This window comes from Hyla sarda, unplaced genomic scaffold (assembly GCF_029499605.1).
Source record: "Hyla sarda isolate aHylSar1 unplaced genomic scaffold, aHylSar1.hap1 scaffold_779, whole genome shotgun sequence".
Lineage (NCBI taxonomy): Eukaryota > Metazoa > Chordata > Amphibia > Anura > Hylidae > Hyla > Hyla sarda.
The window spans coordinates 71,770-99,174 of NW_026610802.1; the positions used below are offsets into that span (position 1 = coordinate 71,770).

At 44.6% G+C, this 27,405-nt stretch overlaps 6 non-coding genes and 3 pseudogenes across 6 annotated transcripts; all 9 read right to left on the reverse strand.

Annotated features, from left to right (window-relative positions):
• Positions 1-409: 409 nt before the first annotated feature.
• On the reverse strand, positions 410-576 carry LOC130346230 (U2 spliceosomal RNA; annotated as a pseudogene).
• A 3,165-nt stretch (positions 577-3,741) lies between these two features.
• On the reverse strand, positions 3,742-3,841 carry LOC130346282 (U2 spliceosomal RNA; annotated as a pseudogene).
• Positions 3,842-5,923: 2,082 nt separating this feature from the next.
• On the reverse strand, positions 5,924-6,114 carry LOC130346277 (U2 spliceosomal RNA). Its single transcript, XR_008884611.1, has one exon. It is a non-coding gene; the product is annotated as a U2 spliceosomal RNA (small nuclear RNA).
• A 2,086-nt stretch (positions 6,115-8,200) lies between these two features.
• LOC130346224 (U2 spliceosomal RNA) lies at positions 8,201-8,371 on the reverse strand (annotated as a pseudogene).
• A 7,257-nt stretch (positions 8,372-15,628) lies between these two features.
• Positions 15,629-15,819, reverse strand: LOC130346255 (U2 spliceosomal RNA). Its single transcript, XR_008884591.1, has one exon. It is a non-coding gene; the product is annotated as a U2 spliceosomal RNA (small nuclear RNA).
• A 2,089-nt stretch (positions 15,820-17,908) lies between these two features.
• Positions 17,909-18,099, reverse strand: LOC130346256 (U2 spliceosomal RNA). Its single transcript, XR_008884592.1, has one exon. It is a non-coding gene; the product is annotated as a U2 spliceosomal RNA (small nuclear RNA).
• A 2,099-nt stretch (positions 18,100-20,198) lies between these two features.
• On the reverse strand, positions 20,199-20,389 carry LOC130346258 (U2 spliceosomal RNA). Its single transcript, XR_008884594.1, has one exon. It is a non-coding gene; the product is annotated as a U2 spliceosomal RNA (small nuclear RNA).
• Positions 20,390-22,483: 2,094 nt separating this feature from the next.
• On the reverse strand, positions 22,484-22,674 carry LOC130346259 (U2 spliceosomal RNA). The gene has a single exon (XR_008884595.1). It is a non-coding gene; the product is annotated as a U2 spliceosomal RNA (small nuclear RNA).
• A 3,391-nt stretch (positions 22,675-26,065) lies between these two features.
• LOC130346260 (U2 spliceosomal RNA) lies at positions 26,066-26,256 on the reverse strand. The gene has a single exon (XR_008884596.1). It is a non-coding gene; the product is annotated as a U2 spliceosomal RNA (small nuclear RNA).
• Positions 26,257-27,405: the final 1,149 nt, after the last annotated feature.

The following is a 27,405-nucleotide window of genomic DNA, read 5'->3' on the forward strand; positions in this document are numbered from 1 at the left end:
TCAAGTTCAACCAGGGAATTAAGGGGTAGGGGTGTGGCGCGATATTGGGGAAGGGATGAGATTTTATATTTCTTCATAAGCATTAATCTTATTTTGTCAATTAGGAACATTCAGCACCCACCCGCTATCAAGGCAGCTGCCTATCATGTCATGCCCTACCTGCACAGGTGTGCTGGCTACTCAAATGATCCAATTAAGGAGGCCATTTAGTCAGCAGCAGCAGAAGTCCTGTGCCTGGACGCTCCAACAGGGGCCAGACACAAGCAGAAGCAGAAGCAGCAGAAGCAGCAGCAGCACCACCTTTTGTTTTTTGGCTGCAGCAGCAGCAAGGCCCACAGGGCTGGCTAGCTGGCTAGCCAGCAAGCAGGTAGCAATGAAAGTAGGAATCTTTCTTTTTAACCCTGTAAGGGGGTGGTGCACTGTACCCGAAGATACTGCCATATCGGGTCAATGCATAGGGCGACGGAAGCAAGCTTCGAAATCGGCCCCCGTTCTCAAAAATCCATTTAACCTCTTCAGGACATAGGGCGTATGGATACGCCCTGCATCCCGAGTCCTTAAGGACCGAGGGCGTATCCATACGCCCGTGGGAATTCCGGCCCCCACCGCTAGCCGGTTGGGGACCGGAGCCGGATGCCTGCTGAAATCGTTCAGCAGGCATCCCGGCATATCGCCCAGGGGGGTCATTATGCCCCCCCATGTCGGCGATCGCCGCAGATCGCTGGACAATTCAGTCCAGCGATCTGCGGCGATTCCGGGTCAATCGGGTCTCCGGTGACCCGGTGACCCGGAATTACTGGCTGTTCGGGGCCGTCTCTGACGGCCCCGAACAGCCAGAGCCTGCAGGGGTGAGGTGGCACTGGTGCCACCTCACGATCGCCCTGATTCGTCGGCCGGATTACCGGCCGACCAATCAGGGCGCCTGCTGCGGGTGTCACTCCCGCACCCGCTCCGCCCCTCTTCCGGAGGGCGTGAGCGGGTGCGGGAAGACGACCCCCGGTGCTGGGGACCCCGATCCCCGGCGCCCCTGTTGGGATCGGGGCCCCAGGAGCAGCTGCGGCGGCGAGGGACAGTGCAGCGATGAAGCAACAGCAGGAGGTGAGTGACAGCCTCCTGCTGTTGCTTAGCAACAGCTCCCAGCATGCAAAAAGGGCATGCTGGGAGCTGTAGTTATGCAACAGCAGGAGGCAGACCACCACAACTCCCAGCATTCCCTTATGGGCATGCTGGGACTTATGGTTTTGCAACAGCTGGAGGCACATTCTTTCTATGGAAAAGTGTACCTTCAGCTGTTGTATAACTACAACTCCCAGCTTGCACAAACAGCTAAAGTGCATGCTTGGAGTTGTAGTGGTGCATCTGCTGGTTGCATAACTACAACTCCCAGCATGCCCGTTGGCTGTCGGTGACTGCTGAGAGTTGTAGTTTTGCAACAGCTGAAGGCACACTGGTTGTGAAACTCAAGAGTTTTTTTTTACCTAACTCAGTGTTTCACGACCGGTGTGCCTCCAGCTGTTGCAAACTACAACTCTCAGCAGTCACCTTACACCATGCACCGTACATGCTGGGAGTTGTAGTTTTGCAACAGCTGGAGGCACACTGCTTGTGAAACACTGAGTTAGGTCACAAACTCAGTGATACATAACCAGTGTACCTACAGTTGTTGCAAAACTACAACTCTCAGCAGTCACCGACAGCCAACGGGCATGCTGGGAGTTGTAGTTATGCAACAGCTGGATGTCCCCCCCAATGTGAACGTACAGGGTACACTCACATGGGCGGAGGCTTACAGTAAGTATCGGGCTGCAAATTTGAGCTGCCGCAAACTTTCTGCTGCAGCTCAAATTGCCAGCGAGAAACTACTGTGAACCCCCCGCCCGTGCGACTGTACCCTAAAAACACTACACTACACTAACACAAAAAATAAAATAAAAAGTAAAAAACACTACATATACACATACCCCTACACAGCCCCCCTCCCCTCCCCAATAAAAATGAAAAACGTCTGGTACGCCACTGTTTCCAGAACGGAGCCTCCAGCTGTTGCAAAACAACTCCCAGTATTGTCGGACAGCCGTTGACTGTCCAGGCATGCTGGGAGTTTTGCAACAGCTGGAGGCACCCTGTTTGGGAATCACTGGCGTAGAATACCCCTATGTCCACCCCTATGCAATCCCTAATTTAGGCCTCAAATGCGCATGGCGCTCTCACTTTGGAGCCCTGTCGTATTTCAAGGCAACAGTTTAGGGTCACATATGGGGTATCGCCGTACTCGGGAGAAATTGTGTTACAAATTTTGGGGGGTATTTTCTGCTTTTACCCTTTTTAAAAATGTAAAATTTTGGGGAAAACAAGCATTTTAGGTAAAAAAAAAAAAAAAATTTTTACATATGCAAAAGTCGTGAAACACCTGTGGGGTATAAAGGTTCACTTAACCCCTTGTTACGTTCCCCGAGGGGTCTAGTTTCCAAAATGGTATGCCATGTGGGGTTTTTTTTGCTATCCTGGCACCATAGGGGCTTCCTAAATGCGGCATGCCCCCAGAGCAAAATTCGCTTTCAAAAAGCCAAATGTGACTCCTTCTCTTCTGAGACCTGTAGTGCGCCAGCAGAGCACTTTTCACCCCCATATGGGGTGTTTTCTGAATCAGGAGAAATTGGGCTTCAAATTTTTAGGGGTATTTTCTGCTATTACCCTTTTTAAAAATAAACATTTTTTGGGAAAACAAGCATTTTAGGTAAAATTTTTTTTTTTTTTTTTACATTTGCAAAAGTCGTGAAACACCTGTGGGGTATTAAGGTTCACTTTATCCCATGTTACATTCCCCGAGGGGTCTAGTTTCCAAAATGGTATGCCATGTGGGGTTTTTTTGCTGTTCTGGCACCATAAGGGCTTCCTAAAGGTAACATGCCCCCCAAAAACCATTTCAGAAAAACGTACTCTCCAAAATCCCCTTGTCGCTCCTTCCCTTCTGAGCCCTCTACTGCGCCCGCCGAACATTTTACATAGACATATGAGGTATGTGCTTACTCGAGAGAAATTGGGCTACAAATACAAGTAAAAATTTTGTCCTTTTACCCCTTGTAAAAATTCAAAAATTGGGTCTACAAGAACATGTGAGTGTAAAAAATGAAGATTGTGAATTTTCTCCTTCACTTTGCTGCTATTCGTGTGAAACACCTAAAGGGTTAAAACACTTACTGAATGTCATTTTGAATACTTTGGGGGGTGTAGTTTTTATAATGGGGTCATTTATGGGGTATTTCTAATATGAAGACCCTTCAAATCCACTTCAAACCTGAACTGGTCCCTGAAAAATACTGAGTTTGAAAATTTTGTGAAAAATCGGAAAATTGCTGCTGACCGTTGAAGCCCTCTGGTGTCTTCCAAAAGTAAAAACACGTCAATTTTATGATGCAAACATAAAGTAGACATATTGTATATGTGAACCAAAAAAAAATGTATTCGTAATATCCATTTTCCTTACAAGCAGAAAGCTTCAAAGTTAGAAAAATGCTAAATTTTCAAATTTTTCATCAAATTTACGGATTTTTCACCAAGAAAGGATGCAAGTATCGACAAAAATTTACCACTATGTTAAAGTAGAATATGTCACGAAAAAACAATCTCGGAATCAGAATGATAACTAAAAGCATTCCAGAGTTATTAATGATTAAAGTGACAGTGGTCAGATGTGCAAAAAACGCTCCGGTCCTTAAGGCCAAAATGGGCTCCGTCCTGAAGGGGTTAATATATGGTCCCCAGATAGGGGACGTATCAGATATTAAACTGATAAGAACAGATACTACACTTGATCTTAGCCAAAAGGCCGAGAAGCGATAACCGTGAAAGGGGCGGGCCCAACAAGGTCCCCTTCATGGGCACTATCACTGCTTGCTGTCAGGGAGGCTGCCAGACAATTTTCCATGCACACTCTGGGCTGGGGGGCAGTCAACCACCAGTACACACAGCAGAACCTAAACCCATACCATTATTGCTAAGCAGCAAGACAGGGGCCCATTGCACTCCCACGGGGCCTTTTTAAATGCAATCCATAACCCGGATTTGCCAGGAACCCTTCTTACTCCTCCTACTTGCATGTGACACTGGGCTTAGGATCTGCATAGGAAACACACACACAAGCACACACCTACCTTTGTTGCCTGCAGATGCCTCCTTGGCTGTCCCCAAACGGTATCAAACCAACACCCACGGGAAGCTGTAAGCATAGAGGACATGCCTGCACCCCATTGGACTTACCTGTGTGGGTTAAATCCGGGTTATTTGACAACCTATGGCGGTGATGGTTCTGCTCAGGCAGAGCAGTGCTGATGCTCCTCATAAAGCTGTCGCTGCTGTGAAGGTTCTAGGTGACATCACAAATCCCTATGGTTACATACACAACAAAGCTGGGTTGTTGTTGTTTACACTCTGCAAGGCCTGTGGAAGTGAGTGACATCATAGCACTGTAGTTCTGAGGGTTCAAGATGGATGCAACAATCTCCTGTTGCTTCTATGAAGGCCGTAATAGACGACATCACCAAACAGCTCCATAGTCACATACACAGCAAAGGAGAGATGTTGTTTACACCTAGTGATGTCAGTGGTATTGAGTGACATCACAGCACAGTGCTAAGGCTCCTGGGCCTGGACACAGCAGCGGCTGCAATATCTCAACGGAGAATACGTTTATATCTATGTGTGTGTGTGCGCATATATATATATATATATATATATATATATATATATATATATATTTCTCCGCCGAAATCACTTTTAAACCCATTTCCACCTTTTTTTCCCTTCTCTTCCTCTTACTTTTTTTTCACGTTTTTTTACGTTTTTCTCCTTTTCGCCTCTTTTCTGGGCGTATTATTCTTCTTTTTCTTCTTTTTTTTCGTCTAATGCATACCCCATCAGTGCAGCAATGCTTATTCAATACCGCCAGCAGATGGAGACACTGGGGGATAATTTTCTAAGGATTTATACTGATTTTTCCTGTCTGAATTTGTCGCACAGAAAGTTGCAGGCCAAATATGTGTGACATTTCTGCGACTTTAGCTTCTAGAGCATTTTTACAACATTATACATAGGTGCTGAATACATAAAAAGCGACTGTTCAGCGACAGACAAGTCGCATCGGCTGAAAGTAGGCCAGAATGTCAGTCCATGTTGGAGCAGGTTTAGATACAGTCTAAAGCATAGATCTCAAAGTCTGTGCACAGAATTTAGCAAGGGCCTCGCACCTTCTGATGCATCAGGTAGGTGCACAATAGCATAGCCTAACCCTCTGTACTTTGGTCTATATTGATGCGGGACATAGACAGCCAGCTGATGACCAATCCATTAGTGCAATGGATGGCTGGAAGCATTTGTCTTTGCCTTTGCAATACCACAGAAGCAATGCATGGTCAATGTACAGCAATGACACACCTGTGTGAACAGCCAGGAGACCCCCCCCCCCCCCCCATGTTATGTTACATAGTTACATAGTTAGTACGGTCGAAAAAAGACATATGTCCATCAAGTTCAACCAGGGAATTAAGGGGTAGGGGTGTGGCGCGATATTGGGGAAGGGATGAGATTTTATATTTCTTCATAAGCATTAATCTTATTTTGTCAATTAGGAACATTCAGCACCCACCCGCTATCAAGGCAGCTGCCTATCATGTCATGCCCTACCTGCACAGGTGTGCTGGCTACTCAAATGATCCAATTAAGGAGGCCATTTAGTCAGCAGCAGCAGAAGTCCTGTGCCTGGACGCTCCAACAGGGGCCAGACACAAGCAGAAGCAGAAGCAGCAGAAGCAGCACCTTTTGTTTTTTGGCTGCAGCAGCAGCAAGGCCCACAGGGCTGGCTAGCTGGCTAGCCAGCAAGCAGGTAGCAATGAAAGTAGGAATCTTTCTTTTTAACCCTGTAAGGGGGTGGTGCACTGTACCCGAAGATACTGCCATATCGGGTCAATGCATAGGGCGACGGAAGCAAGCTTCGAAATCGGCCCCCGTTCTCAAAAATCCATTTAATATATGGTCCCCAGATAGGGGACGTATCAGATATTAAACTGATAAGAACAGATACTACACTTGATCTTAGCCAAAAGGCCAAGAAGCGATAACCGTGAAAGGGGCGGGCCCAACAAGGTCCCCTTCATGGGCACTATCACTGCTTGCTGTCAGGGAGGCTGCCAGACAATTTTCCATGCACACTCTGGGCTGGGGGGCAGTCAACCACCAGTACACACAGCAGAACCTAAACCCATACCATTATTGCTAAGCAGCAAGACAGGGGCCCATTGCACTCCCACGGGGCCTTTTTAAATGCAATCCATAACCCGGATTTGCCAGGAACCCTTCTTACTCCTCCTACTTGCATGTGACACTGGGCTTAGGATCTGCATAGGAAACACACACACAAGCACACACCTACCTTTGTTGCCTGCAGATGCCTCCTTGGCTGTCCCCAAACGGTATCAAACCAACACCCACGGGAAGCTGTAAGCATAGAGGACATGCCTGCACCCCATTGGACTTACCTGTGTGGGTTAAATCCGGGTTATTTGACAACCTATGGCGGTGATGGTTCTGCTCAGGCAGAGCAGTGCTGATGCTCCTCATAAAGCTGTCGCTGCTGTGAAGGTTCTAGGTGACATCACAAATCCCTATGGTTACATACACAACAAAGCTGGGTTGTTGTTGTTTACACTCTGCAAGGCCTGTGGAAGTGAGTGACATCATAGCACTGTAGTTCTGAGGGTTCAAGATGGATGCAACAATCTCCTGTTGCTTCTATGAAGGCCGTAATAGACGACATCACCAAACAGCTCCATAGTCACATACACAGCAAAGGAGAGATGTTGTTTACACCTAGTGATGTCAGTGGTATTGAGTGACATCACAGCACAGTGCTAAGGCTCCTGGGCCTGGACACAGCAGCGGCTGCAATATCTCAACGGAGAATACGTTTATATCTATGTGTGTGTGTGCGCATATATATATATATATATATATATATATATATATATATATATTTCTCCGCCGAAATCACTTTTAAACCCATTTCCACCTTTTTTTCCCTTCTCTTCCTCTTACTTTTTTTTCACGTTTTTTTACGTTTTTCTCCTTTTCGCCTCTTTTCTGGGCGTATTATTCTTCTTTTTCTTCTTTTTTTTCGTCTAATGCATACCCCATCAGTGCAGCAATGCTTATTCAATACCGCCAGCAGATGGAGACACTGGGGGATAATTTTCTAAGGATTTATACTGATTTTTCCTGTCTGAATTTGTCGCACAGAAAGTTGCAGGCCAAATATGTGTGACATTTCTGCGACTTTAGCTTCTAGAGCATTTTTACAACATTATACATAGGTGCTGAATACATAAAAAGCGACTGTTCAGCGACAGACAAGTCGCATCGGCTGAAAGTAGGCCAGAATGTCAGTCCATGTTGGAGCAGGTTTAGATACAGTCTAAAGCATAGATCTCAAAGTCTGTGCACAGAATTTAGCAAGGACCTCGCACCTTCTGATGCATCAGGTAGGTGCACAATAGCATAGCCTAACCCTCTGTACTTTGGTCTATATTGATGCGGGACATAGACAGCCAGCTGATGACCAATCCATTAGTGCAATGGATGGCTGGAAGCATTTGTCTTTGCCTTTGCAATACCACAGAAGCAATGCATGGTCAATGTACAGCAATGACACACCTGTGTGAACAGCCAGGAGACCCCCCCCCCCCCATGTTATGTTACATAGTTACATAGTTAGTACGGTCGAAAAAAGACATATGTCCATCAAGTTCAACCAGGGAATTAAGGGGTAGGGGTGTGGCGCGATATTGGGGAAGGGATGAGATTTTATATTTCTTCATAAGCATTAATCTTATTTTGTCAATTAGGAACATTCAGCACCCACCCGCTATCAAGGCAGCTGCCTATCATGTCATGCCCTACCTGCACAGGTGTGCTGGCTACTCAAATGATCCAATTAAGGAGGCCATTTAGTCAGCAGCAGCAGAAGTCCTGTGCCTGGACGCTCCAACAGGGGCCAGACACAAGCAGAAGCAGAAGCAGCAGAAGCAGCAGCAGCACCACCTTTTGTTTTTTGGCTGCAGCAGCAGCAAGGCCCACAGGGCTGGCTAGCTGGCTAGCCAGCAAGCAGGTAGCAATGAAAGTAGGAATCTTTCTTTTTAACCCTGTAAGGGGGTGGTGCACTGTACCCGAAGATACTGCCATATCGGGTCAATGCATAGGGCGACGGAAGCAAGCTTCGAAATCGGCCCCCGTTCTCAAAAATCCATTTAATATATGGTCCCCAGATAGGGGACGTATCAGATATTAAACTGATAAGAACAGATTTTTTTTTTTTTTTTTTTTTTTTTTTTTTTTTCTTTCTTTTTTTTTTTTTTTTTTTCCTCAGTTACAGACTATTGTTTGAACGATCATCAGGTCTCCTACCAGGACTCGTCACTTAAAACAATGTCTGAAAAAACATCATGCGGAAAGACAAAAAAAAGGGAACCGAGGGTCAAGAACTTAAAACCAAAAGGTGAAAGCTGAAGGAAAACAAAAACATTTAAAAAACAAAACATAAACTGGTCAGACTTACAGTTTCCACCATTGGGTATATTTCCAGATCTTTTCAGCATTGTCTTCTCCCATTCTCTTCTTATCTAATAAATATGCAATAAAAAGTCTTCCGAGCAACAACCTCCTACATTCACTTGGAGAAATGGAAACATTTTTAAAAACAAGCAAATTCCTGGAGTCCCATAAAACTTCTTTAAAAACAGAAAAAATTATCCAAGTAACACGCGCATCATTCTTCATGTTAAAGTCCTGACCGATAAAAATTTTCTCAAAAGTAAAATCATTAAAACCCACAAGTGCAATAAAAAATCTTGTTAAAAGCCTAAAAACTTCCTTGGCATAAAAACAGTCCCACCACAAATGTACAATATCTTCTTTACCTCCACAACCCTCTCTTGGACACTGTTCACTCACTCTTATTCCTCTTCCTCTTAAAAACACTCGAGTTGGGAGGCAACCATGGTAAGACATCCATACCACATCTTTTTGTCTATTTGATAAACCAAAGGAATTAAAAAGGCTCCAAATCTTAACTGACTGTGCAATATTACAGAATGGTACTTCATTAAATTTTTCACTCTTTCTCAACTCATATTCTATTTTCTTCTTTTCAGGTTTCCCCAAGGAGCTCAAATTAAACTGATCATTGAAAGACCGAAGAACCACATAAAAGGTAGGTATAATCAGCGCCATTGGTTTCCTCAGATCCCTCTCACACCAGCCCCACTTAGAAAACAACCATCCTGCTAAATATTTACACATATCAGCTGTTTTACTATTGCACTGGATCGTCTTGAAAATTAAAAGAAAATAGTGTAACTTTAAAAACAAATCAATATTTGGAAAGTCATATCCACCATTCTTAACAGTACTCATTACCTTCTCTCTTTTCATTTTTTCCATTTTGGATCCCCAAAAGAAAACAAAAAGTCTTCTTGTTGTCTTCCTCATCCAAAGCTTACCAGGTGGAAAAACCATCGCAGTATATAAAAGTAAAGGTAAAATCACAGTCTTAATAACAAGTACTTTCCCTTTAAGGGATAAACTCCTCAATTTCCAAAAATTCAATTTCTTTTCAATTTTACTGTCCAGCTTGTTGTAAGTCTCTGTCCCTTTAAGATTCTTTTCAAAAATGACCCCTAAAACTTCCACATTCTCCTTTATCTCTACTCCATCCACCAACACATCTTCGCATTTCCCAAAATTCACCAAATGACATTTGCCCCAGTTTACACACATTCCGGCCACACAGCAAAAAATTTGAATATGCAAATTCACTCTATTCAAATCTGCTTTTGAAGTACATGTAAACACAACATCATCCATGTAGCTTAAAACCTTAAGATCACTCCCACCACTGCCAGGTATAAAAACTCCTTTAACACATTTGTCTTTCTGAACATTCTTTAACAAGGCCTCTATTACACAGATGAAAAGGATTGGGGAGAGTGGGCAACCCTGCCGAACCCCTGATAAAATCTTAAAAGCAGGACCAACATGGCCATTCATTAAAACTTGTCCAGTAACACCATTATATAACCCTTTAATAACATGTAATAACTTCATTGGGATCCCCATATGTTTTAGGGCCGTAAACATAAATTTGTGTGCGACTTTATCATAGGCCTTCTCGAAATCTACTGACTCGACAAAAAGAGGCACCTTATTAAAATTACAATAATAAATAACATCCCTTAAAATCAATAAATTATCAGTAATTCTTCTACCGGGTACAGCACATACTTGGTAATTATCTACCATATGGCCAATAATATTCCTAAGCCTGTTTGCAACAATTTTAGCAATAATTTTATAGTCACTGTTTAACAATGAAATTGGTCTCCAATTTTTTATATCACGTTCGTCACCTTTCTTATGTATTAGTGTGATAATTCCCTTCTTCATTGAATCAGCTAAAATCCCAAACTTAAAAACATATTGCACAACCCGAGTAAAAACATCTTTTAAAAGAGGCCAAAATACAACATAAAACTCAGCTGGAAGGCCGTCACTACCAGGGGTTTTACCTTTTGCCATTCCATTCAGCGCCATTCTAATTTCATTTTCACTAACATCTTCCACCAAAAAAACTTTCTCCTCATCTGGAATTTGATCCTCTAAAATGTTACAGTAGTCTTCCATTTCATTAATAGCAGCTTTACTTTCATTACTAAAAAGTGTTTCATAAAATTTACAAACCTCCTCCTCCATCTCCCTACCAACCACCTCACCACTTGAGGTTAAAACCGACTTAAAGACCCCCTTTGGCTTAAAACACTTTTTAAAAAAATATCGACTACATTGTTCATTCTCCTCCAAATGTTGCACCTTAGCCCTGTAAACAATATTCCTTCCTCTTTCCTTCAACCTTGTCTTCATCTCTTCCTTAATTTCACAAATTTCAGCATCCACCTCTAGACCAGCGTTCTTAAACTTAAAGAGAGTCTCCAACTGTGAAACTAAAGTCTCATCTCTCCGCCTCTTCTCCTGTGCTCTCTTAATGCAAACAGACTTAAAATAACCAGCAAAGTTCACTTTAGCCCAATCCCACCAGTCTAAAATATTTTTAAAACAGTCTTGTTTAGCAGCACAGGATAAAAATATATTTTTAAAACCTGCCATTACCTCCTCTTCTTCAAGTAAACTCACATTCAACTTCCAGAGTCCCCTACCAAAGGCAATGGACTCTGAGATGCTTATTTCAGCAGATAAAATTTTATGATCTGAGAAAATCGACATCATCTGATTACACCGGGCCACCTTCATCCCTTCAGACACAAAAATATAATCTATCCGGGATTTACAGTGACCACTATCCGATACATATGTATATCTATCATCAGTGTCAATCATCAGTCCAGCATCTATATAGTGTAAGTCTTGTACTAATTGATTTAAAGCATTAGAGGTAATGTCAGTTCGGACTTCAGCAGCACTCTCACGGTCATTAACAGTACGGATACAGTTAAAATCACCAGCCACTATAGTACTTTCCCGACCAGGGATAAAAAACTTCAAGGACTCTAAAAAAACCAACCGCTCTTTCTTCTCTGCTGGGGCATATACGTTAAAAACTCTAATCCTCTGGTCTAAAAACTCAAAGTTTAAAACCATGCAACGGCCGGGTATTAAAATCTGGCAATTTAAAACTTTGATATTATTATTTTTGATTAAAAAACCAACTCCTTCATTCTTGTTATCCGTACTAGTTGACCAAAAAGATTGTCCCATCCTCCACTCATCAGCATAAGGTGCAGATTTAATTGCACACTCCTGTAAACATATTATATCAGCTCTCACATTCTCCAACACCTCAAAAATAGCAGCTCTTCTTACTTCTGATCCAATACTCCTGACATTAAGGGTTGTTACGATAAGAGTCATAATAACTAAAATGAATAAAATCAAAACTTTAATATCCATCATAGTTAAAAATTACTGCTCTGACTCTCAACTTTCCTTAAAACATTTTCATAACAATCAGGCGACCCTGGATCAGAGTCCCTGTCCATTTCAACTCCTCTTCCAACCACTGGGTCCTCTTGATCCCCAGTCCAACTTCCTTTTTTACTTCTTTTACTTTCCACCCCCACCTCATCCTCCTCATCACTGCTGACAAATCTCTGAGCAGGTGTAAGGGACTTCTCAGATGACTGCACATTTTCTTGAAATTCCATTCCCTCCTCCTCCCCCACAACAGGGTCTGGACATTCCACATCACCACTCATGCTTCCACAAGGAAACACATCTCCATACACAGTTTCAATCTTCTTGACCTCCACCCCCTTTGCACATGTTACTTCACTTGTGGAGACCACTTTCTTATACTCCTGTTCAACCACCACACTTGTCTCCACAAAAGCCTCTTTAATCACATCCACCTGAGCAACAACATTTTTAACAATCGTACCACCTGCGCTCCTCCCGACTTCACATTCCCCCTCCACATTAGATTTTTCACCTCCATCCACACCTCCATCCACACCTGTGGCTTCTGAAAAAGACCTCCTTCCCATTCCCTGTTCATTGCTCTGTCCACCTTTACTTCCAGCCGCATCAGCATAACTCCTTCTCTTGTACCATAAGTGACATCCTCTTGCCAAATGGGAATTACTCCCACAAATATCACAAGTCTTTTCCTCAACGCAAAAACTTGTTTCATGCCCAGTCTTGCCACAGTTCCTACAAACAACACCCTTCACAGGACATGCGTCCTGCACGTGGCCATATGCTTGACATTTGCGGCAAAACTGAAGCTGCCCCTCATAAAAACAAAAACCACGCTCTCCTCCAATGGAAAAAACTTGAGGAATACTCTTAATTCCCTCCTCCATAGACTCATCCTTCTTGAACTTCACAACATATTTCCTTTTACAATTAAAAAAACCATGTCTGTTCTTTAGTTTTCCAAAAAACTTCACTTCTTCACAATAACGATAAAGAAAATTTGTTACCATTGAGTCTGTAACTTTGGGATTGTACATATGTACGATGACCACTTTCTCTGTACTCAGAAACAAAGGCTCTACTTTAACTTTCCTCATAATATCCGGCTCATTCTTTCTCTTCATTCCTTCCAGGTCCTTGTAGACCCTCTGACAAATCTCGGAATTAACAAATGTGACATCATAAATACCCTGTCTAGGGAAATCTTGCATTGCAAATACATCTGTTACCTTTAGGTACTGGAGCCTGCGTAGAATCTCCAGCACAATCTGGTCCAGGCCAACCGTTCCCCGATGTTCCGTTGGGACGAAAATCCTGACCGTGTCTTCCATTCCGCGAATCCTCTCTCCTCCACTCATTTTTGCAGGCGATGAAACCCACTATCGCAACTCCGAAATAACCCAGGGCCCCCCGCAAAGAGGGCCCCGATCACCACCCCTTTCAACTCCTAACCCGCCCGGAAAACCGCACGGGATCGAAGCCAAAAGGCCGAGAAGCGATAACCGTGAAAGGGGCGGGCCCAACAAGGTCCCCTTCATGGGCACTATCACTGCTTGCTGTCAGGGAGGCTGCCAGACAATTTTCCATGCACACTCTGGGCTGGGGGGCAGTCAACCACCAGTACACACAGCAGAACCTAAACCCATACCATTATTGCTAAGCAGCAAGACAGGGGCCCATTGCACTCCCACGGGGCCTTTTTAAATGCAATCCATAACCCGGATTTGCCAGGAACCCTTCTTACTCCTCCTACTTGCATGTGACACTGGGCTTAGGATCTGCATAGGAAACACACACACAAGCACACACCTACCTTTGTTGCCTGCAGATGCCTCCTTGGCTGTCCCCAAACGGTATCAAACCAACACCCACGGGAAGCTGTAAGCATAGAGGACATGCCTGCACCCCATTGGACTTACCTGTGTGGGTTAAATCCGGGTTATTTGACAACCTATGGCGGTGATGGTTCTGCTCAGGCAGAGCAGTGCTGATGCTCCTCATAAAGCTGTCGCTGCTGTGAAGGTTCTAGGTGACATCACAAATCCCTATGGTTACATACACAACAAAGCTGGGTTGTTGTTGTTTACACTCTGCAAGGCCTGTGGAAGTGAGTGACATCATAGCACTGTAGTTCTGAGGGTTCAAGATGGATGCAACAATCTCCTGTTGCTTCTATGAAGGCCGTAATAGACGACATCACCAAACAGCTCCATAGTCACATACACAGCAAAGGAGAGATGTTGTTTACACCTAGTGATGTCAGTGGTATTGAGTGACATCACAGCACAGTGCTAAGGCTCCTGGGCCTGGACACAGCAGCGGCTGCAATATCTCAACGGAGAATACGTTTATATCTATGTGTGTGTGTGCGCATATATATATATATATATATATATATATATATATATATATATATATATATTTCTCCGCCGAAATCACTTTTAAACCCATTTCCACCTTTTTTTCCCTTCTCTTCCTCTTACTTTTTTTTCACGTTTTTTTACGTTTTTCTCCTTTTCGCCTCTTTTCTGGGCGTATTATTCTTCTTTTTCTTCTTTTTTTTCGTCTAATGCATACCCCATCAGTGCAGCAATGCTTATTCAATACCGCCAGCAGATGGAGACACTGGGGGATAATTTTCTAAGGATTTATACTGATTTTTCCTGTCTGAATTTGTCGCACAGAAAGTTGCAGGCCAAATATGTGTGACATTTCTGCGACTTTAGCTTCTAGAGCATTTTTACAACATTATACATAGGTGCTGAATACATAAAAAGCGACTGTTCAGCGACAGACAAGTCGCATCGGCTGAAAGTAGGCCAGAATGTCAGTCCATGTTGGAGCAGGTTTAGATACAGTCTAAAGCATAGATCTCAAAGTCTGTGCACAGAATTTAGCAAGGGCCTCGCACCTTCTGATGCATCAGGTAGGTGCACAATAGCATAGCCTAACCCTCTGTACTTTGGTCTATATTGATGCGGGACATAGACAGCCAGCTGATGACCAATCCATTAGTGCAATGGATGGCTGGAAGCATTTGTCTTTGCCTTTGCAATACCACAGAAGCAATGCATGGTCAATGTACAGCAATGACACACCTGTGTGAACAGCCAGGAGACCCCCCCCCCCCCCATGTTATGTTACATAGTTACATAGTTAGTACGGTCGAAAAAAGACATATGTCCATCAAGTTCAACCAGGGAATTAAGGGGTAGGGGTGTGGCGCGATATTGGGGAAGGGATGAGATTTTATATTTCTTCATAAGCATTAATCTTATTTTGTCAATTAGGAACATTCAGCACCCACCCGCTATCAAGGCAGCTGCCTATCATGTCATGCCCTACCTGCACAGGTGTGCTGGCTACTCAAATGATCCAATTAAGGAGGCCATTTAGTCAGCAGCAGCAGAAGTCCTGTGCCTGGACGCTCCAACAGGGGCCAGACACAAGCAGAAGCAGAAGCAGCAGAAGCAGCAGCAGCACCACCTTTTGTTTTTTGGCTGCAGCAGCAGCAAGGCCCACAGGGCTGGCTAGCTGGCTAGCCAGCAAGCAGGTAGCAATGAAAGTAGGAATCTTTCTTTTTAACCCTGTAAGGGGGTGGTGCACTGTACCCGAAGATACTGCCATATCGGGTCAATGCATAGGGCGACGGAAGCAAGCTTCGAAATCGGCCCCCGTTCTCAAAAATCCATTTAATATATGGTCCCCAGATAGGGGACGTATCAGATATTAAACTGATAAGAACAGATACTACACTTGATCTTAGCCAAAAGGCCGAGAAGCGATAACCGTGAAAGGGGCGGGCCCAACAAGGTCCCCTTCATGGGCACTATCACTGCTTGCTGTCAGGGAGGCTGCCAGACAATTTTCCATGCACACTCTGGGCTGGGGGGCAGTCAACCACCAGTACACACAGCAGAACCTAAACCCATACCATTATTGCTAAGCAGCAAGACAGGGGCCCATTGCACTCCCACGGGGCCTTTTTAAATGCAATCCATAACCCGGATTTGCCAGGAACCCTTCTTACTCCTCCTACTTGCATGTGACACTGGGCTTAGGATCTGCATAGGAAACACACACACAAGCACACACCTACCTTTGTTGCCTGCAGATGCCTCCTTGGCTGTCCCCAAACGGTATCAAACCAACACCCACGGGAAGCTGTAAGCATAGAGGACATGCCTGCACCCCATTGGACTTACCTGTGTGGGTTAAATCCGGGTTATTTGACAACCTATGGCGGTGATGGTTCTGCTCAGGCAGAGCAGTGCTGATGCTCCTCATAAAGCTGTCGCTGCTGTGAAGGTTCTAGGTGACATCACAAATCCCTATGGTTACATACACAACAAAGCTGGGTTGTTGTTGTTTACACTCTGCAAGGCCTGTGGAAGTGAGTGACATCATAGCACTGTAGTTCTGAGGGTTCAAGATGGATGCAACAATCTCCTGTTGCTTCTATGAAGGCCGTAATAGACGACATCACCAAACAGCTCCATAGTCACATACACAGCAAAGGAGAGATGTTGTTTACACCTAGTGATGTCAGTGGTATTGAGTGACATCACAGCACAGTGCTAAGGCTCCTGGGCCTGGACACAGCAGCGGCTGCAATATCTCAACGGAGAATACGTTTATATCTATGTGTGTGTGTGCGCATATATATATATATATATATATATATATATATATATATATATATATTTCTCCGCCGAAATCACTTTTAAACCCATTTCCACCTTTTTTTCCCTTCTCTTCCTCTTACTTTTTTTTCACGTTTTTTTACGTTTTTCTCCTTTTCGCCTCTTTTCTGGGCGTATTATTCTTCTTTTTCTTCTTTTTTTTCGTCTAATGCATACCCCATCAGTGCAGCAATGCTTATTCAATACCGCCAGCAGATGGAGACACTGGGGGATAATTTTCTAAGGATTTATACTGATTTTTCCTGTCTGAATTTGTCGCACAGAAAGTTGCAGGCCAAATATGTGTGACATTTCTGCGACTTTAGCTTCTAGAGCATTTTTACAACATTATACATAGGTGCTGAATACATAAAAAGCGACTGTTCAGCGACAGACAAGTCGCATCGGCTGAAAGTAGGCCAGAATGTCAGTCCATGTTGGAGCAGGTTTAGATACAGTCTAAAGCATAGATCTCAAAGTCTGTGCACAGAATTTAGCAAGGGCCTCGCACCTTCTGATGCATCAGGTAGGTGCACAATAGCATAGCCTAACCCTCTGTACTTTGGTCTATATTGATGCGGGACATAGACAGCCAGCTGATGACCAATCCATTAGTGCAATGGATGGCTGGAAGCATTTGTCTTTGCCTTTGCAATACCACAGAAGCAATGCATGGTCAATGTACAGCAATGACACACCTGTGTGAACAGCCAGGAGACCCCCCCCCCCCATGTTATGTTACATAGTTACATAGTTAGTACGGTCGAAAAAAGACATATGTCCATCAAGTTCAACCAGGGAATTAAGGGGTAGGGGTGTGGCGCGATATTGGGGAAGGGATGAGATTTTATATTTCTTCATAAGCATTAATCTTATTTTGTCAATTAGGAACATTCAGCACCCACCCGCTATCAAGGCAGCTGCCTATCATGTCATGCCCTACCTGCACAGGTGTGCTGGCTACTCAAATGATCCAATTAAGGAGGCCATTTAGTCAGCAGCAGCAGAAGTCCTGTGCCTGGATGCTCCAACAGGGGCCAGACACAAGCAGAAGCAGAAGCAGCAGAAGCAGCAGCAGCACCACCTTTTGTTTTTTGGCTGCAGCAGCAGCAAGGCCCACAGGGCTGGCTAGCTGGCTAGCCAGCAAGCAGGTAGCAATGAAAGTAGGAATCTTTCTTTTTAACCCTGTAAGGGGGTGGTGCACTGTACCCGAAGATACTGCCATATCGGGTCAATGCATAGGGCGACGGAAGCAAGCTTCGAAATCGGCCCCCGTTCTCAAAAATCCATTTAATATATGGTCCCCAGATAGGGGACGTATCAGATATTAAACTGATAAGAACAGATACTACACTTGATCTTAGCCAAAAGGCCGAGAAGCGATAACCGTGAAAGGGGCGGGCCCAACAAGGTCCCCTTCATGGGCACTATCACTGTTTGCTGTCAGGGAGGCTGCCAGACAATTTTCCATGCACACTCTGGGCTGGGGGGCAGTCAACCACCAGTACACACAGCAGAACCTAAACCCATACCATTATTGCTAAGCAGCAAGACAGGGGCCCATTGCACTCCCACGGGGCCTTTTTAAATGCAATCCATAACCCGGATTTGCCAGGAACCCTTCTTACTCCTCCTACTTGCATGTGACACTGGGCTTAGGATCTGCATAGGAAACACACACACAAGCACACACCTACCTTTGTTGCCTGCAGATGCCTCCTTGGCTGTCCCCAAACGGTATCAAACCAACACCCACGGGAAGCTGTAAGCATAGAGGACATGCCTGCACCCCATTGGACTTACCTGTGTGGGTTAAATCCGGGTTATTTGACAACCTATGGCGGTGATGGTTCTGCTCAGGCAGAGCAGTGCTGATGCTCCTCATAAAGCTGTCGCTGCTGTGAAGGTTCTAGGTGACATCACAAATCCCTATGGTTACATACACAACAAAGCTGGGTTGTTGTTGTTTACACTCTGCAAGGCCTGTGGAAGTGAGTGACATCATAGCACTGTAGTTCTGAGGGTTCAAGATGGATGCAACAATCTCCTGTTGCTTCTATGAAGGCCGTAATAGACGACATCACCAAACAGCTCCATAGTCACATACACAGCAAAGGAGAGATGTTGTTTACACCTAGTGATGTCAGTGGTATTGAGTGACATCACAGCACAGTGCTAAGGCTCCTGGGCCTGGACACAGCAGCGGCTGCAATATCTCAACGGAGAATACGTTTATATCTATGTGTGTGTGTGCGCATATATATATATATATATATATATATATATATATATATATATATATATTTCTCCGCCGAAATCACTTTTAAACCCATTTCCACCTTTTTTTCCCTTCTCTTCCTCTTACTTTTTTTTCAAGTTTTTTTACGTTTTTCTCCTTTTCGCCTCTTTTCTGGGCGTATTATTCTTCTTTTTCTTCTTTTTTTTCGTCTAATGCATACCCCATCAGTGCAGCAATGCTTATTCAATACCGCCAGCAGATGGAGACACTGGGGGATAATTTTCTAAGGATTTATACTGATTTTTCCTGTCTGAATTTGTCGCACAGAAAGTTGCAGGCCAAATATGTGTGACATTTCTGCGACTTTAGCTTCTAGAGCATTTTTACAACATTATACATAGGTGCTGAATACATAAAAAGCGACTGTTCAGCGACAGACAAGTCGCATCGGCTGAAAGTAGGCCAGAATGTCAGTCCATGTTGGAGCAGGTTTAGATACAGTCTAAAGCATAGATCTCAAAGTCTGTGCACAGAATTTAGCAAGGGCCTCGCACCTTCTGATGCATCAGGTAGGTGCACAATAGCATAGCCTAACCCTCTGTACTTTGGTCTATATTGATGCGGGACATAGACAGCCAGCTGATGACCAATCCATTAGTGCAATGGATGGCTGGAAGCATTTGTCTTTGCCTTTGCAATACCACAGAAGCAATGCATGGTCAATGTACAGCAATGACACACCTGTGTGAACAGCCAGGAGACCCCCCCCCCCCCCCCCATGTTATGTTACATAGTTACATAGTTAGTACGGTCGAAAAAAGACATATGTCCATCAAGTTCAACCAGGGAATTAAGGGGTAGGGGTGTGGCGCGATATTGGGGAAGGGATGAGATTTTATATTTCTTCATAAGCATTAATCTTATTTTGTCAATTAGGAACATTCAGCACCCACCCGCTATCAAGGCAGCTGCCTATCATGTCATGCCCTACCTGCACAGGTGTGCTGGCTACTCAAATGATCCAATTAAGGAGGCCATTTAGTCAGCAGCAGCAGAAGTCCTGTGCCTGGACGCTCCAACAGCGGCCAGACACAAGCAGAAGCAGAAGCAGCAGCAGCACCACCTTTTGTTTTTTGGCTGCAGCAGCAGCAGCAGCAGCAGCAAGGCCCACAGGGCTGGCTAGCTGGCTAGCCAGCAAGCAGGTAGCAATGAAAGTAGGAATCTTTCTTTTTAACCCTGTAAGGGGGTGGTGCACTGTACCCGAAGATACTGCCATATCGGGTCAATGCATAGGGCGACGGAAGCAAGCTTCGAAATCGGCCCCCGTTCTCAAAAATCCATTTAATATATGGTCCCCAGATAGGGGACGTATCAGATATTAAACTGATAAGAACAGATACTACACTTGATCTTAGCCAAAAGGCCGAGAAGCGATAACCGTGAAAGGGGCGGGCCCAACAAGGTCCCCTTCATGGGCACTATCACTGCTTGCTGTCAGGGAGGCTGCCAGACAATTTTCCATGCACACTCTGGGCTGGGGGGCAGTCAACCACCAGTACACACAGCAGAACCTAAACCCATACCATTATTGCTAAGCAGCAAGACAGGGGCCCATTGCACTCCCACGGGGCCTTTTTAAATGCAATCCATAACCCGGATTTGCCAGGAACCCTTCTTACTCCTCCTACTTGCATGTGACACTGGGCTTAGGATCTGCATAGGAAACACACACACAAGCACACACCTACCTTTGTTGCCTGCAGATGCCTCCTTGGCTGTCCCCAAACGGTATCAAACCAACACCCACGGGAAGCTGTAAGCATAGAGGACATGCCTGCACCCCATTGGACTTACCTGTGTGGGTTAAATCCGGGTTATTTGACAACCTATGGCGGTGATGGTTCTGCTCAGGCAGAGCAGTGCTGATGCTCCTCATAAAGCTGTCGCTGCTGTGAAGGTTCTAGGTGACATCACAAATCCCTATGGTTACATACACAACAAAGCTGGGTTGTTGTTGTTTACACTCTGCAAGGCCTGTGGAAGTGAGTGACATCATAGCACTGTAGTTCTGAGGGTTCTAGATGGATGCAACAATCTCCTGTTGCTTCTATGAAGGCCATAATAGACGACATCACCAAACAGCTCCATAGTCACATACACAGCAAAGGAGAGATGTTGTTTACACCTAGTGATGTCAGTGGTATTGAGTGACATCACAGCACAGTGCTAAGGCTCCTGGGCCTGGACACAGCAGCGGCTGCAATATCTCAACGGAGAATACGTTTATATATATGTGTGTGTGTGCGCGTATATATATATATATATATATATATATATATATATATATATATTTCTCCGCCGAAATCACTTTTAAACCCATTTCCACCTTTTTTTCCCTTCTCTTCCTCTTACTTTTGTTTCACGTTTTTTTACGTTTTTCTCCTTTTCGCCTCTTTTCTGGGCGTATTATTCTTCTTTTTCTTCTTTTTTTTCGTCTAATGCATACCCCATCAGTGCAGCAATGCTTATTCAATACCGCCAGCAGATGGAGACACTGGGGGATAATTTTCTAAGGATTTATACTGATTTTTCCTGTCTGAATTTGTCGCACAGAAAGTTGCAGGACAAATATGTGTGACATTTCTGCGACTTTAGCTTCTAGAGCATTTTTACATCATTATACATAGGTTCTGAATACATAAAAAGCGACTGTTCAGCGACAGACAAGTCGCATCGGCTGAAAGTAGGCCAGAATGTCAGTCCATGTTGGAGCAGGTTTAGATACAGTCTAAAGCATAGATCTCAAAGTCTGTGCACAGAATTTAGCAAGGGCCTCGCACCTTCTGATGCATCAGGTAGGTGCACAATAGCATAGCCTAACCCTCTGTACTTTGGTCTATATTGATGCGGGACATAGACAGCCAGCTGATGACCAATCCATTAGTGCAATGGATGGCTGGAAGCATTTGTCTTTGCCTTTGCAATACCACAGAAGCAATGCATGGTCAATGTACAGCAATGACACACCTGTGTGAACAGCCAGGAGACCCCCCCCCCCCCCCCATGTTATGTTACATAGTTACATAGTTAGTACGGTCGAAAAAAGACATATGTCCATCAAGTTCAACCAGGGAATTAAGGGGTAGGGGTGTGGCGCGATATTGGGGAAGGGATGAGATTTTATATTTCTTCATAAGCATTAATCTTATTTTGTCAATTAGGAACATTCAGCACCCACCCGCTATCAAGGCAGCTGCCTATCATGTCATGCCCTACCTGCACAGGTGTGCTGGCTACTCAAATGATCCAATTAAGGAGGCCATTTAGTCAGCAGCAGCAGAAGTCCTGTGCCTGGACGCTCCAACAGCGGCCAGACACAAGCAGAAGCAGCAGAAGCAGCAGCAGCACCACCTTTTGTTTTTTGGCTGCAGCAGCAGCAGCAGCAGCAAGGCCCACAGGGCTGGCTAGCTGGCTAGCCAGCAAGCAGGTAGCAATGAAAGTAGGAATCTTTCTTTTTAACCCTGTAAGGGGGTGGTGCACTGTACCCGAAGATACTGCCATATCGGGTCAATGCATAGGGCGACGGAAGCAAGCTTCGAAATCGGCCCCCGTTCTCAAAAATCCATTTAATATATGGTCCCCAGATAGGGGACGTATCAGATATTAAACTGATAAGAACAGATACTACACTTGATCTTAGCCAAAAGGCCGAGAAGCGATAACCGTGAAAGGGGCGGGCCCAACAAGGTCCCCTTCATGGGCACTATCACTGCTTGCTGTCAGGGAGGCTGCCAGACAATTTTCCATGCACACTCTGGGCTGGGGGGCAGTCAACCACCAGTACACACAGCAGAACCTAAACCCATACCATTATTGTTAAGCAGCAAGACAGGGGCCCATTGCACTCCCACGGGGCCTTTTTAAATGCAATCCATAACCCGGATTTGCCAGGAACCCTTCTTACTCCTCCTACTTGCATGTGACACTGGGCTTAGGATCTGCATAGGAAACACACACACAAGCACACACCTACCTTTGTTGCCTGCAGATGCCTCCTTGGCTGTCCCCAAACGGTATCAAACCAACACCCACGGGAAGCTGTAAGCATAGAGGACATGCCTGCACCCCATTGGACTTACCTGTGTGGGTTAAATCCGGGTTATTTGACAACCTATGGCGGTGATGGTTCTGCTCAGGCAGAGCAGTGCTGATGCTCCTCATAAAGCTGTCGCTGCTGTGAAGGTTCTAGGTGACATCACAAATCCCTATGGTTACATACACAACAAAGCTGGGTTGTTGTTGTTTACACTCTGCAAGGCCTGTGGAAGTGAGTGACATCATAGCACTGTAGTTCTGAGGGTTCTAGATGGATGCAACAATCTCCTGTTGCTTCTATGAAGGCCATAATAGACGACATCACCAAACAGCTCCATAGTCACATACACAGCAAAGGAGAGATGTTGTTTACACCTAGTGATGTCAGTGGTATTGAGTGACATCACAGCACAGTGCTAAGGCTCCTGGGCCTGGACACAGCAGCGGCTGCAATATCTCAACGGAGAATACGTTTATATATATGTGTGTGTGTGCGCGTATATATATATATATATATATATATATATATATATATATATATTTCTCCGCCGAAATCACTTTTAACCCCTTAAGGACCGGAGGTTTTTCCGCCGTTTTTGCATTTTCGTTTTTTGCTCCTTGCCTTTAAAAAATCATAACTCTTTCAAATTTACACCTAAAAATCCATATGATGGCTTATTTTTTGCGCCACCAATTCTACTTTGTAATGACGTCAGTCATTTTGCCCAAAAATCTATGGTGAAGCGGGAAAAAAAATCATTGTGCGACAAAATTTAAAAAAAAACGCTGTTTTGTAACTTTTGGGGGCTTCCGTTTCTACGTAGTACATTTTTCGGTAAAAATGACACCTGATATGTATTCTGTAGGTCCATACGATTAAAATGATACCCTACTTATATAGGTTTGATTTTGTCGGACTTCTGGAAAAAATCATAACTACATGCAGGAAAATTAATACGTTTAAAATTGTCATCTTCTGACCCCTATAACTTTTTTATTTTTCCGTGTATGGGGCGGTATGAGGGCTCATTTTTTGCGCCGTGATCTGAAGTTTTTAACGGTACCATTTTTGCATTGATAGGACTTATTGATCGCTTTTTATTCATTTTTTCATGATATAAAAAGTGACCAAAAATGCACTATTTTGGACTTTGGAATTTTTTTGCGCGCACGCCATTGACCGTGCGGTTTAATTAACGATATATTTTTATAATTCGGACATTTCCGCACGCGGCGATACCATTTATGTTTATTTTTATTTTTATTTACACTGTGTTTTTTCTTTTATGGGAAAAGGGGGGTGATTCAAACTTTTAATAGGGGAGGGGTTAAATGATGTTTATTCACTTTTTTTTTCCACTTTTTTTTTGCAGTGTTATAGGTCCCATAGGGACCTATAACACTGCACACACTGATCTTTTACATTGATCACTGGTTTCTCATAAGAAACCAGTGATCGATGATTCTGCCGCATGACTGCTCATGCCTGGATCTCAGGCACTGAGCAGTCATTCGGCGATCGGACAGCGAGGAGGCAGGTAGGGGCCCTCCCGCTGTCCTGTCAGCTGTTCGGGATGCCGCGATTTCACCGCGGCTATCCCGAACAGCCCACTGAGCTAGCCGGCATGCTTTCGGTTTCACTTTAGACGCGGCGTTCAACTTTGAACGCCGCGTCTAAAGGGTTAATAGCGCGCGGCACAGCGATCAATGCCGCGCGCTATTAGCCACGGGTCCCGGCCGTTGTTAGAGGCCGGGCCCGACCCGCTATGACGCGGGGCCACGCCGTGGCCCCGCGTTATAGATCGGGAGTGGACACATGACGTTCCAGTACGTCATGTGTCCTTAAGGGGTTAAACCCATTTCCACCTTTTTTTCCCTTCTCTTCCTCTTACTTTTTTTTCACGTTTTTTTACGTTTTTCTCCTTTTCGCCTCTTTTCTGGGCGTATTATTCTTCTTTTTCTTCTTTTTTTTCGTCTAATGCATACCCCATCAGTGCAGCAATGCTTATTCAATACCGCCAGCAGATGGAGACACTGGGGGATAATTTTCTAAGGATTTATACTGATTTTTCCTGTCTGAATTTGTCGCACAGAAAGTTGCAGGCCAAATATGTGTGACATTTCTGCGACTTTAGCTTCTAGAGCATTTTTACATCATTATACATAGGTTCTGAATACATAAAAAGCGACTGTTCAGCGACAGACAAGTCGCATCGGCTGAAAGTAGGCCAGAATGTCAGTCCATGTTGGAGCAGGTTTAGATACAGTCTAAAGCATAGATCTCAAAGTCTGTGCACAGAATTTAGCAAGGGCCTCGCACCTTCTGATGCATCAGGTAGGTGCACAATAGCATAGCCTAACCCTCTGTACTTTGGTCTATATTGATGCGGGACATAGACAGCCAGCTGATGACCAATCCATTAGTGCAATGGATGGCTGGAAGCATTTGTCTTTGCCTTTGCAATATCACAGAAGCAATGCATGGTCAATGTACAGCAATGACACACCTGTGTGAACAGCCAGGAGACCCCCCCCCCCCCCCCCATGTTATGTTACATAGTTACATAGTTAGTACGGTCGAAAAAAGACATATGTCCATCAAGTTCAACCAGGGAATTAAGGGGTAGGGGTGTGGCGCGATATTGGGGAAGGGATGAGATTTTATATTTCTTCATAAGCATTAATCTTATTTTGTCAATTAGGAACATTCAGCACCCACCCGCTATCAAGGCAGCTGCCTATCATGTCATGCCCTACCTGCACAGGTGTGCTGGCTACTCAAATGATCCAATTAAGGAGGCCATTTAGTCAGCAGCAGCAGAAGTCCTGTGCCTGGACGCTCCAACAGCGGCCAGACACAAGCAGAAGCAGAAGCAGCAGAAGCAGCAGCAGCACCACCTTTTGTTTTTTGGCTGCAGCAGCAGCAGCAGCAGCAAGGCCCACAGGGCTGGCTAGCTGGCTAGCCAGCAAGCAGGTAGCAATGAAAGTAGGAATCTTTCTTTTTAACCCTGTAAGGGGGTGGTGCACTGTACCCGAAGATACTGCCATATCGGGTCAATGCATAGGGCGACGGAAGCAAGCTTCGAAATCGGCCCCCGTTCTCAAAAATCCATTTAATATATGGTCCCCAGATAGGGGACGTATCAGATATTAAACTGATAAGAACAGATACTACACTTGATCTTAGCCAAAAGGCCGAGAAGCGATAACCGTGAAAGGGGCGGGCCCAACAAGGTCCCCTTCATGGGCACTATCACTGCTTGCTGTCAGGGAGGCTGCCAGACAATTTTCCATGCACACTCTGGGCTGGGGGGCAGTCAACCACCAGTACACACAGCAGAACCTAAACCCATACCATTATTGCTAAGCAGCAAGACAGGGGCCCATTGCACTCCCACGGGGCCTTTTTAAATGCAATCCATAACCCGGATTTGCCAGGAACCCTTCTTACTCCTCCTACTTGCATGTGACACTGGGCTTAGGATCTGCATAGGAAACACACACACAAGCACACACCTACCTTTGTTGCCTGCAGATGCCTCCTTGGCTGTCCCCAAACGGTATCAAACCAACACCCACGGGAAGCTGTAAGCATAGAGGACATGCCTGCACCCCATTGGACTTACCTGTGTGGGTTAAATCCGGGTTATTTGACAACCTATGGCGGTGATGGTTCTGCTCAGGCAGAGCAGTGCTGATGCTCCTCATAAAGCTGTCGCTGCTGTGAAGGTTCTAGGTGACATCACAAATCCCTATGGTTACATACACAACAAAGCTGGGTTGTTGTTGTTTACACTCTGCAAGGCCTGTGGAAGTGAGTGACATCATAGCACTGTAGTTCTGAGGGTTCTAGATGGATGCAACAATCTCCTGTTGCTTCTATGAAGGCCATAATAGACGACATCACCAAACAGCTCCATAGTCACATACACAGCAAAGGAGAGATGTTGTTTACACCTAGTGATGTCAGTGGTATTGAGTGACATCACAGCACAGTGCTAAGGCTCCTGGGCCTGGACACAGCAGCGGCTGCAATATCTCAACGGAGAATACGTTTATATATATGTGTGTGTGTGCGCGTATATATATATATATATATATATATATATATATATATATATATATATATTTCTCCGCCGAAATCACTTTTAAACCCATTTCCACCTTTTTTTCCCTTCTCTTCCTCTTACTTTTTTTTCATGTTTTTTTACGTTTTTCTCCTTTTCGCCTCTTTTCTGGGCGTATTATTCTTCTTTTTCTTCTTTTTTTTCGTCTAATGCATACCCCATCAGTGCAGCAATGCTTATTCAATACCGCCAGCAGATGGAGACACTGGGGGATAATTTTCTAAGGATT